This window comes from Capra hircus, chromosome 24 (genome assembly GCF_001704415.2).
Source record: "Capra hircus breed San Clemente chromosome 24, ASM170441v1, whole genome shotgun sequence".
Classification (NCBI taxonomy): domain Eukaryota; kingdom Metazoa; phylum Chordata; class Mammalia; order Artiodactyla; family Bovidae; genus Capra; species Capra hircus.
The window spans coordinates 8706297-8718329 of NC_030831.1; positions in this window are offsets into that span (position 1 = coordinate 8706297).

Here is a 12033-nt window from a genome sequence, read left to right on the forward strand (position 1 = left end):
GGACTATAAAGAAAGCTGAGCAATGAAGAATTGATGCTTTTGAGCTGTGGTATTGGAGAAGACTCTTGAGAGTCCCTTGGCCAGCAAGGAGATCCAACCAGTCAATCCTAAAGGAAATCCATCCTGAATACTCATTGGAAGCTGAAACTCCAATGCTTTGGCCACGTGGTGTGAAGAACTGTCATTGGAAAAGACCCTGGTGCTGGGAAAGATTGAAGGTGGTAAGCAAAGGGAAAGAGTGGATGAAATGGTTGGATGGCATCACTGACTCAATGGACATGAATTTGCTTAAGCTCCGTGAGTTGGTGATGGACAGGGAAGCCTGGTGTGCTGCCGTCCATGGGGTCGCAAAGAGTTGGATGTGACTGAGCAACTGAAATTAACTGAACAATGTTTTAAAGCTCATATTAGGAAGAAGAAACATCTCAATGTAGATTTTGCTTATATTTTTATGATGTGAAGAACCAGAATTTTAAAACTTAAAAATAATTGCAGACATATTTTTCTAGGTCTGTATTAATAAAAAATACTCTTCTAATGAATTTTACTTTAATCATCTTTAAAAATCTTCAGGAAAGACCATCTTATTTTCTTGTATTGTTTCAGGTTAGTGTGTCTGTGAAATTCCTGGATGAGTTTACCATCTGAATCAATAGACTGAGTAGGGCAGTTTGCTCTCCCCAATATGAGTGTGCCTCCCAGAGGAAGAGAATCTTCCTGCCTGACCGTCTGGAGCTGGGAGACTTGTTTTTCACAGCCTTTGGAAGCAAAGGGAAACATCTGCTCCTCTAGGGTCTGAAATCTGCTGGCTTTCATACTGGAACTTGTATTGTTGGGTTTCTTGCTTCTCAGGCCTTTGAACTTGGACTAGGACTAAAACATAAACACCCCCGGGTCTCCAGGTCGCTGACTGCAGATCTTGGGACTTCTTAACGTCTCTAATTGCCAATTGCTTTTAATAAGTTTTCATTCTATACAATATGTACATCCTATGTACTCTGTTAGATGCCAGGAAAAGACAAAATGGCCAAATCCTAAGCACTTCCAAGGTAGTGAGCATTATTACCAAATAATTTCATAAATTCAAAAATATTTTAAATTTGTCCCAGATGTCTAAAAGAAATTCATTCTTAATTTTTTTCTAGTTTTTTCAGAAGGAGATAATGTTTTAGAGTAAGGCATTTTTCTGACTGATACGGAGATTTCAGTAATACGAGTTCCCAAGTATTCTTTACCATATGCTTTCCATATTAGCTATTTAATCCTGATAGTTTAATTTGAACTTTCCCAGGTTTAAATTTGAACCAGAATTTTAATCTTTGCATTGATAGAATAATTCTCTATCCTAAGGAAAATTCAGATTTGATGCTGTTTTAAAAATGAGAATATTTTAAATTTGCATTTTGGAGAGATATGGCCCTACAATGAGCAAAACCATAAAAGAGTTGGAAAAAGTTTCCAACTTCTGTATAACAAAAAATAAGTCTGTAGTTCACATTCTGTTGCTGATGTTAGCCAACTCAGTAACCTTTAATGTTTCACTTTGTTTCTGAATTTATAATAATGAGACTTTACTCTTTTCTGGAACTTTTTTGTCCTGTATTTCTGTACCACTCAGTGGCCTATGTAACTGTGCTTGCTGTGCTTAGTTTCTCAGTCATGTCTGACTTTGCAGCTCCAAGGATGGTGTAGCCTCCAGGCTCCTCTGTCCATGGGGATTCTCCAGGCAAGAATACTGGAGTGGGTTGCCATTTCCTTCTAGAGGGGATCGTCCCAACCTAGGGATCAAACCCAGGTTTCCCCCATTTCAGGCAGATTCTTTACTATCTGAGCGACCGGGGAAGCCCTTTATAGTTAGATGTCTTAATGTGTTTTGTGTCCTGTGTGCCTCAGGGGAGCCGGGGTTTCTCGAGGCAGCCAGCATTCACACTCTCTCTGCTCCCTATCTCCAGAGACCAGCAGAGCTGGGCCCCCATTAGATGTGCCAGACATGCAGCTGGCACTAACTTGAATGGGAAAGATCCCTTCAAGTCCTGACAGTGGGGTTAGGACCTACAAGACACTTCAGATTTAGTAACAGCATCTCCCACTACTCTGGAGCCCGAACTCCTTTGGATTCCTTATGAATGTTGTATGTTCTTTCTGACCCTTTTCTTGTTTTGATTATCTTTTTCATGAAGGTGGAACAGTCAGAATATAATTACCTAGATGCTTTTTATATGTAAATATTACAGTGATTACAATACCAAACTTCCCTGGGTGTCAGAGAGAATGACTCTTTTATACACAGAGATTCAAAGATTAGATAAAGTTGCTATGACTTTCAGATTTCTTTTATTCTTTCCTGCAGGAAAATCCTGTCTCCTCTCACCCCCCACCCCTACTATTTTTTTTTTTTTTTCTCTTTTGAACACACATACTGCTTTGTAAGGAATCTCCTTCCAGTCTCCTGGCTCACACATATTCCCTTTCTCTGCTTTCTGAGGGGCCATCTGCCAAGCTGGAGTCTGTTCCTGAGGAATTTCATGCTCAAAACAAATATCTTGACACAAAGTAATAGTTGAGGAAGGTTCAAGAATAAAGAAGGGCGAAAAATTTTATAAGTAGCCGCTGATTCTGTCACCCCCAACCAAGGTCAGCTTTTTAGCATAACCAGTGCTGACTTCCCGAAGTAAAATGAGCCATGGAAATAGCATCGACTCTGCCAAGTGCTCACCGCTATTCTAGGTATGCTTGTTGTTGTTGTTCAGTCGCTAAGTAGTGTCCGATTCTTTGTGACCCTGCCAGGCTCCTCTGTCCATGGGATTTTCCAGGCAAGAATACTGGAGTGGGTTGCCATTTCCTTCTCCAGGAATCAAACCAGGGATCAAACCCCAGTCTCCTGCATTAGCAGGCAGATGCTTTACCGCTGAGCCACCTAGGAAGCTACCTGGGGATGCTCCAGGTATTAATTCACTTCATCTTCAAGACAAACTTCTCTCTAAAAATAATGTCAGTAGCTGCACATTAGGAAATGAAGGTGAAGTGAGCAAGCCTTCCAAGGTGAGACCCCCCCCCTCGCCCCCAGCAAGTAGCCTAACACCTTCAAATCCCGCCTAAGAGGCCATAACTGATCTATACAATCAACGCAAATGCTAAGAAACCCACTTTCCCCATGCCCCCCGTGTTGTAAGCCCATCATTCCTTAGTGGCTGCTTTATTCCCCTCAGTCTGGCTGAAGACATGTCCTTTGCCGGGATGTTGCCAGTCTCAAGGCAGAGGGAAGAGGGGGTCTTGGCAGTGAGCTGGCTCCCAGAGCTCCTGTTGGAAGTGACACACAGCACTTCTGTTTACTTGTCATTTTCCAGAGCAAGTCACATGGCCACTCATAAAGCCAAGGGTCTGATCATGCCTCATTGTCCCTTAGCGTGGGGCCAGCTTCCCATGGCTAAGCCTGATGTCAGGGAGAGACTCACTAAGCCACATATCGGTTTGGGTCACATACCAAGCCCAGCATCAATGGGATAAATATGGTCCTCTGTTAGCAGGAGGGGAGCATATTTTGAGCAGAGTATAATGTATTACTCTTATGACATTCATACCTATGAAATGGTATCTCGTTGGGTGTCTTTTTATATGTTTAGTGGCTATTGAAATTTTGTCTTTTATGAGTGTCATAGGTGTAGCATTTGTCTATTTTCCCATTGGTTTGGTTGCTTATTGAAGATTTAGATTTTTTTTTTTTTTGTATTTTATACAAAGTAAAAAGGGCTGTATTTTTAAAATGGGGATAATAGTGAACTTAATTATATGGTTATACATGATAAGTGGAAGAGTCTGATCATACCTGGCAAATGCTAAATGAGTTATTTTATTTTTATTGTTAAAATTCATTATTGTTCTCAATAAATGAGTTATTAAAAAAAAATACTGTCAGATTTCAGGTCTCCAAACCACAACCTGCTGCCAAATCTGGCTTTTGTATATTTTTGTAAATAAAGTTTTATTGGAGCACAGTCATACTCATTTGTTCAGGTATTATCTTTGGCTGCTTAGGGTTACAAAGGCAGAGTTGAATGATCATGGCAGAGACTGAAGTATTTTCTAATCTGTTCCTTTAGAGGAAAACTTTGCCAGCTGCTGGTGTACATCAGTGCATTAAATGGAGGAATAATGGAGTATGTCACTCCAGTAAGCTTTAGGTCCTAACGGTTGGTGTAGATCCCTAGCCTAGACCCAGGATGCAATCTAATGTTTGGCTTCTTGGCAGAAGAGGGTGCGAATGGTTTTGAAAGCTTCCACCTGGTCTTTCCCACTATGGGAAGACAACGCAGCAGACCAAGCTAACTCCTAATATATCCAGTCCACTAGGAGAGCGCATTGTCCCAGTGGACGCAATATGAGTTGGACTTAGGCTCGGTGTCCATTTATTACCTGGCCCACATATTCCTTCTACTGTCTCATAAAGGGACTTGATGCTTTGTGTTCCCATTTCTCAGTGACTATGCAGGTCCTCTGCCCAATCGACCTCACAGTATATGAGCTTTTCCTTTTAGGAATATGTGATTATCTGAGTAAGTGGCCAAAGGTCTTCTGGGGATGAACTGGAGGGATTATTACCTTATACACATAACATAAGGGACTTCTCAGGTGGCTCAGTAGTAACAAATCTGTCTCTTGCCAATGCAGGAGATGCAGGTTCAATCCCTGGGTCAGGAAGATCCCCTGGAGGAGGAAATGTCAATCCACTCCAGTATTCTTGCCTGGGAAATCCCATGGACAGAGGCGCATTGGTGGGCTGCAGTCCATGGGGTTGCATAGTTGGACATGACTGAGCACACAGACTTAACCATGGTATTTCAGGGGCAATCCTGCTTGAGACTCCACCTCTTCTTCAGAATATGGGCTCCAGAGTTGAAAACTGGCTCATGTCCAGCAACTAGGCAAGAGATTGTGGCTTCTCACAGAAGTGGTTGACCACAGCCTCCGCAGCATGCATGTCTTAATAGTTGTCATTGTATAAATTGACAGTATCCTTTTCTGATTCCCATGTATCTGGAAAAGTCATCTGCTGTTAAAAGTTCAAATAGTCCTGCAACTCAGGTGGCTGTCACATCATTTTTGTCTGCTCATTATGATAGTACCACTTGTGGAGGTTGATCTGTCCACCTACTTTGAAATCCTATTATTCCCATTGCTATCAGGGAGCTTAGTTCTGTAACAGCCTCTTCTACCATCATCCCTACCTTAAGAAGACAGGCACCAGTACTTAGTGATGCTGGTAAGATATCATATATTGCTCATTACTCTGATAAACTAAGATAAACATCCTTACTGCCTGAATATGGGGAGCATCAGGCAGGTCCTTCCCATCACAGAGCCATTTGGTAGATATTTGGATCTCATTGAGCAGAGCCAGTTCAGCAAGCCCTCTTCAACAAGCCTTTTGATTGCATTCTGCAGAGTTTGCCACTGCAGTTCTACTATTTTAACTCCATTTAATATGAACTTTCACTTTTTCTAAGCCTCCAATTGTCATCAAGCAGTACTATTAAAACTGTCTCCTGAGACCTCTTCTATGGAGCTAAATTCCATCCCTTGAGAATGCTCCCATATTGAAACATTCCCTTATCTGGCTGTCAATTCTTCTCCTATTGATCCACCATTCTAAGATTTACTCCAGGCACACACAAGTTCCTATGGTTTATCTTAACCATGTCCTGCGGCTCTTTTGGAAGGTGGCCCTGTCTTGCTTAACAGATCCCACAGTCCCTTTGTTGGTTATTGATCTGGTGTCTAGGAGAGAGAAGGGACTGAACTGAGGATAGAGTTGCTGAAAAAATACAGTGAAAACCAAAATTTCTTTCCAGCCCAGAAAACCTCTCTGCAAAGGTAGAAGGGAAAGAAAAACTTTTATTACTGAGTAAGCATTATAACAGTATGTGATGTGTATCAGAGGAAATCCATTAAGAGATTGCCAAGATGGGAAATCACATCCTTTTATAGAGCCAAGCAAATATAAACCATTACACGTGTTACTAAGATAAACTATAACTAGATCAAGTCAGAGGACATGACAGACCATTTGTCACACATAGTTCATCTCAGATTCACCTGGTAATTGGAACCATCATCTGTGTTTGCTGGTTGACTTTATCCAAAGGGACAAATAAGCTCCATATTTCTTTGAGACTAGAGGTAGTTTTGCAGCTTGGAGTGGGGGCCTCTGAAGTCAGATTCCTTCTCTTTCACAGAAACTGGGAGATAAGGGAGCTATATTCCTCAAAGATTACATTTCAAAGAGATGGTTCTAGGGGTTCTTAAAAAAGACATTACTGGGTTGTAAAGCTGACAAGAGGCTTATTTAGTTTTTAAAAAGATTTACATACATTTCAAAGTGATAGAGAAAGAATTTACAAGATTCCTTAAAGTCAATATTCTAAGAAAAGGAAGTAGAGGAAACTTTCCTATTTTAGCAGGCAGAATTAAGTCTTATTTTTCACCTGTGTTTGTCCCTACATTGCCACCTATTTACCTGCAAGGCAGAGTCCATCTTGTGTTCAAGCAGTGGTCAATGTGGTAGGACTAGAGGGTTCAAGGGCGCCTGGAAATGTGTGTTTTTTGAATGCCTCAGCTCAGATGCCCTGGCTTTTAACCCATGCTGCCAGTCCTCATTTGGGATTCTGACCTTGGTACAGAAACCTTCCAGAGCTGAGAATCCAACATTTTCTTCCATTCTGATAGTCCTATGATGAAGTCCTGAGATTTAGCCTTTTCTGTTTTCAAATACTGCCATCATTTCTGACTTTCACTTTGAACCTTAGTTGCTAAGCTCAGGCTTTCTCAAGGCATCTATTACTCCCAGCAAGAGTCACTCAAGTCCACTGTCTTCTGAATTACTCTTTACTCCTCTGACTTCCCAGATGCCTGATAACTTTCTCCATCCTATGCACCCCTTACACATTTTTGCCGTCTCAGGTTGCTACTGGTGAACATGTCAACAATTATGCAACTACTGTGTGTAGAGGTCTGTCAATACCCACCTACCACCAGGACATGGCTCTCACTGTCAGTCACCAGAGTGTGATTCTGTTCTGAAATATCATGTTAGGGTCTGTTGCTCAAACCACACCTGGCACCAACTTTTATAGTCAGAGTTTCTTGGACGCTGACTCAGATGGAAATTTACATGTTCAGGAGCTTTTTGGAGAATGATGGCATCAGGATAGAGCAGAGGCGGGAGTGTTGGGCTACTGGGAAGTCACATTAAGGATCTCACCTTGCATGAGCTGCGGCACTAGGTTACTTCTGCGTATTGTCTCTAAAAAGATGATAAAGTGAAAGTGGAAGTGTTAGCCGCTTCAGCTGTGTCTGACTTTGAAACCCTAGGAACTATAGCTGGCCTAGCTCCTCTGCTCAATGCAACCCTCCAGGCAAGAATACTGGAGTGGGTAGCCATTCTTTTCTCAAGGGGATCTTCCCAACTCAGAGATGGAACCTGGGTAACCCATAATGCAGGCAGATTCTTTACTGTCTGAGCCACCAGAGAAGCCCAAAATAAGGTGAAGGAGGTACATTTTCAGATCAGTTCAGTCGCTCAGTTGTGTCCGACTCTTTGCAACCCCATGGACTGCAGCACGCCAGGCTTCCCTGTCCATCAACAACTTCTGGAGCTTACTTAAACTCATGTCCATCGAGTCTGTCATGATCTTTGGAGACTGGGACCTGGGGACTGGAGTTGACAAGAAGAAGCACGCAGGGGATGCAAGTCTCGAGTGAAACAAGGGTACTTTATTTGCAGAAACGCATGCTTATATGTCTTCAATAAGATATGATTACTCAGCCATTAAAATGAATGAAATTCCACCAACTGCAACAAAATGGATAGTCCCTTAAGTAAAGGGTCACTGAAGAGAGTCACTGAAGGGAGTCACTGAAGTGAGTCCAAGCAGATGTTCTTTCCCATGATCTTAGTCCTGAGAGCTGCGTGTATCTCTGCTCGTTCCTGTTTTCCAGGAACTGATAAGAATCAGAGAGTCCTTTAGAAATGGCACACAAAGGAAGAAAACAGATCCGATCCCTTAAAGTTGAATGTCCCCTGACAGGAGTCGGTGATGCCGTCCAACCATCTCATCCTCTGTTGTGGCCAAAGTACTGGAGTTTCAGCTTCAGCATCGGTCCTTCCAATGAACATTCAGGACTGATTTCCTTTAGGATGGACTGGTTGGATCTCCTTTCAGTCCAGGGACTCACAAGAGTCTTCTCCAACACCACAGTTGAAAAGTATCAGTTCTTCTGCACTCAGCTTTCTTTATAGTTCAACTCTCACATTCATACATGACTACTGGAAAAACCATAACTTTGATTTAACAGATCTTTGTTGGCAAAATAACATCTCTGCTTTTAAATATGCTGTCTAGGTTGGTCATAGCTTTTCTTTCAAGGAACAAGCGGCTTTTAATTTCATGGCTGCAGTCACCATTTGCAGTGATTTTGGAGGCCCTAAAAATTTTGGGTGCATGACCAGTTGGATGCAGGATTCTTTTAGAAAGAGGACATGACCTTGACTAAGGTAGTTTGTTAATTATGGGTAGAGGGACTCAGCTGTGAGCTGTTATGGCTGAACACTCTCAGCTTCAATCCTGAAAGGGAGTGGGTTTCTACTGCTCATCACTTGGCTTTTGAATTGATTTCTTTTCTCTGAAGTTTTTGAATGTGAGTAGACACTGATTTTTTAAAAAAATAATACATTGCAACTAACATTTATATAGCTCTTGTCATGTGCTTGGAATTGTGCAAATTCTTTATTATGATTACTCAAGGGTACAACAACCCTAAACGTTAGGTGGTATTATTAACATTATTGTATTATTATTTTAAGAAGTTTTTGCAAAAGTATGAGCCAGTCACCATTCTTGGCATTTGGGATCTAGCAGTGAAAAAATGAGATGATAAAATTGTTAAGCTTTCATTCTGATGGAGAAAGAAAGTGAATAAACAATAACAGTAATTAGAATACTAGTTATACTAATTAGTATATTTATATACTAATCTATACTGTTTATACAGTGATGAATATCATTGTGGAAGTCATACACAGTGCACGGGTCTGGAATGATGGAGAATTGGGACTTCTGAGCAAAAACTTAATGGAGGTGAGAGAAAGGACAATGCAAATATTCCGAAAGAAGTGACATCTAAGCTGGAACTTGCAGAGAGATTAGGGAAGATAGGACAAGTGAAAATTTGCAGAAGTTCATTCAAAGGGCAGAAGGTATTGGTGGCTTCTCGACAGAGCAGGATGTATGGAGCACCATGTGACTTCTCGTGAGGGCTCCATGTAGTTGTGAGTGAGGAAGACAAGAGAGAAGTGACCAGGGAGATGAACGAGGGTGAGACCACGTGGCACCTTATCCTAAGGCAGATGGAGGATCATTGATCCATTTCATGGGAGGAAGAAAACACGTTCCCACTAAAGTTTCAGAAAGTTTTCTGATTGTAGAGAATAGAAAACAATAACTATTTTTTAAATATCCCACAACACCTAGCACAGTACTATGTACCTAAAAAGATGCTAACTATGCTCATATAAATCTACACATTCATCTATATACGTGTCTATTTCTACATTTACAAAAGAGCCTCTTGATGAAAGTGAACGAGGAGAGTGGAAAAACTTGGCTTAAAAGCCCAATATTTGGAAAACTAAGATCATGGCATTTGGTCCCATCACTTCATGACAAATAGATGGAAAACAGTGGAAACAGTGACAGACTTTATTTTTGGGGGCTCCAAAATCACTGCAGATGGTGATTGCAGCCATGAAATTAAAAGACACTTACTCTTTGGAAGAAAAGTTATGACCAACCTAGATAGCATATTCAAAAGGAGAGACATTACTTTGCCAACAAAAGTCTGTCTAGTCACTGCTGTGGTTTTTCCAGTGGTCATGTATGGGTGTGAGAGATGGACTATAAAGAAAGCTGAGCGCTGAAGAATTGATGGTTTTGAACTGTAGTGTTGAAGAGGACTCTTGAGAATCCCTTGGACTGCAAAGAGATCCACCCAGTCCATCCTAAAGGAAATCAGTCCTGAATATTCATTGGAAGGACTGATGCTGAAACTCCAATACTTTGGCCACCTGATTCAAAGAACTGACTCATTTGAAAAGACCCTGATGCGGGAAAGATTGAAGGCGGGAGGAGAAGGGTATGACAGAGGGTGAGATGGTTGAATGGCATCACTGACTCAATGGACATAAGTTTGTGTAAGCTGCAGGAGTTGGTGATGGATAGGGAGGCTGGCGTGCTGCAGTCCATGGGGTCATAAAGAGTCAGACACGACTGAACAACTGAACTGAACTGAACTAAATGCTGTCAGAAAATTGCTCTGGCCTCCCCCCACTTTTTTTTTTTACTAGCCCCTCATCGTTGCATTGCGTGCATGTTCAGTTGTTGGACTCTGTGACCCCATGGATTGTAGCCCTCAAGGCTCTCCATGGGGATTTTCAAGAGAAGAATACTGGAGTGGGTTGCCATTTCCTACTCCAGAGCCCCACATCAGCAATGCCACACCTTTTTATGAGACCTGCATACTCTTCTAAGGTCAATTCATTACAAGAAATTTATTCCTATAATTGCATTTATACCTTAGATTAATACAATAATTTTCTTCTAAGGAAATTCTTCACACTTTTGAAATATTACCTCATTTATCTTTCCAACTACTCTAGAAGGACAGAGGAGTTAATCTTATTGCTTTCCTATATGTGTAGAAACTGGCTCACAAAGCAGAGAAAGAATATGCTGGAGTCATAGAACATCAACAGATGAGGTAGATTTATAGTTCCAGTTTGCAAATTGTCTTCAATCCAAGATGAAGGAGTTTTTTTTGTGTATTGAAACAGAGTTTGTCTTTGTTATTATTTCTGCCCTTGCCAGGTGTTTAGCTGTGTGTTCAGATCTTTCCGAAAAGGATTAAGCCTCTGATTCTGTCCACACTCCCTTCCCTCATAGCTTAAATTTTGTCTCTGTCTTCTTCTGAAATAAAAATCGATGGTGGAACAAAGGTTGTCTCTCTGGGCACTAAATATCAGTAAACAAAGACAGAGCTGTCACTCTATAGGGCCTCGTTTTAGTTCAAATATTATTTGTCAATGCTGGGATAACTCCATCAAGCTTAAAACAACATGTGACCAATACCTGGGACCTAGAAGAGAAAAAAATCAGCAAAGTAATTAGAAATATTATAGGGGTTTATACCAACAGGTCTTCTATGCACCTGTTTCCTTGTTACCAATCTAGCCTCTCAAACCCTAGATCCTGCTCCATAGAAAGGGCTGCCCTAAATGCAGTAACTAGCACTCACTGCATCAGCTTCTGTATTTTATCTTTGAATTTTCCACTTGGCCACCCTCAGATCCACTATGCATGTATGCTAAGTTGCTTGAGTTGTGTCTGACTCTTTGCCACTCTATGGACTGCAGACTGCCAGGATCCTCTTATCAATGGGATTCTCTAGGCAAGAATCCTGGAGTGGGTTGCCATGCCCTCCTCCAGGGGATCTTTCCAACCCAGGGATCAAACCTGAATCTCTTGCAGTTTCTCCTACATTTCAGGCAGATTCTTTACCACTGAGCCACCACCAGGGAAGCCCTAGATCCTCAAAGAGAAGGAACAGATATTGCTAAATGCTGAAGCTATGAAGTCAGAGGCCATTTTTAAATGTCTTGAGGAGTGAAAAATAGGAAGAGATGATTTGACACAATAGCACTGAAACATGTATATTATCATATGTGAAACAGATCTCCAGCCCAGGTTCAATGCATGAGACAGGGTGCTCAGGGTTGGTGGATTGGGATGACCCTGAGGGATGGGAAGGGGAGGGAGGTGGGAGCAGGGTTCAGGATGGGGAACAAACCCATGTACACCCATGGGTGATTCATATCAATATATGACAAAAACCACTACAGTACTGTAAAGTAATTAGCCTCCAATTAAAATTTTTTTAAAAAGGAAAAAAAAAAAGAAAAATAGAAACAGACAACTTTCTGAA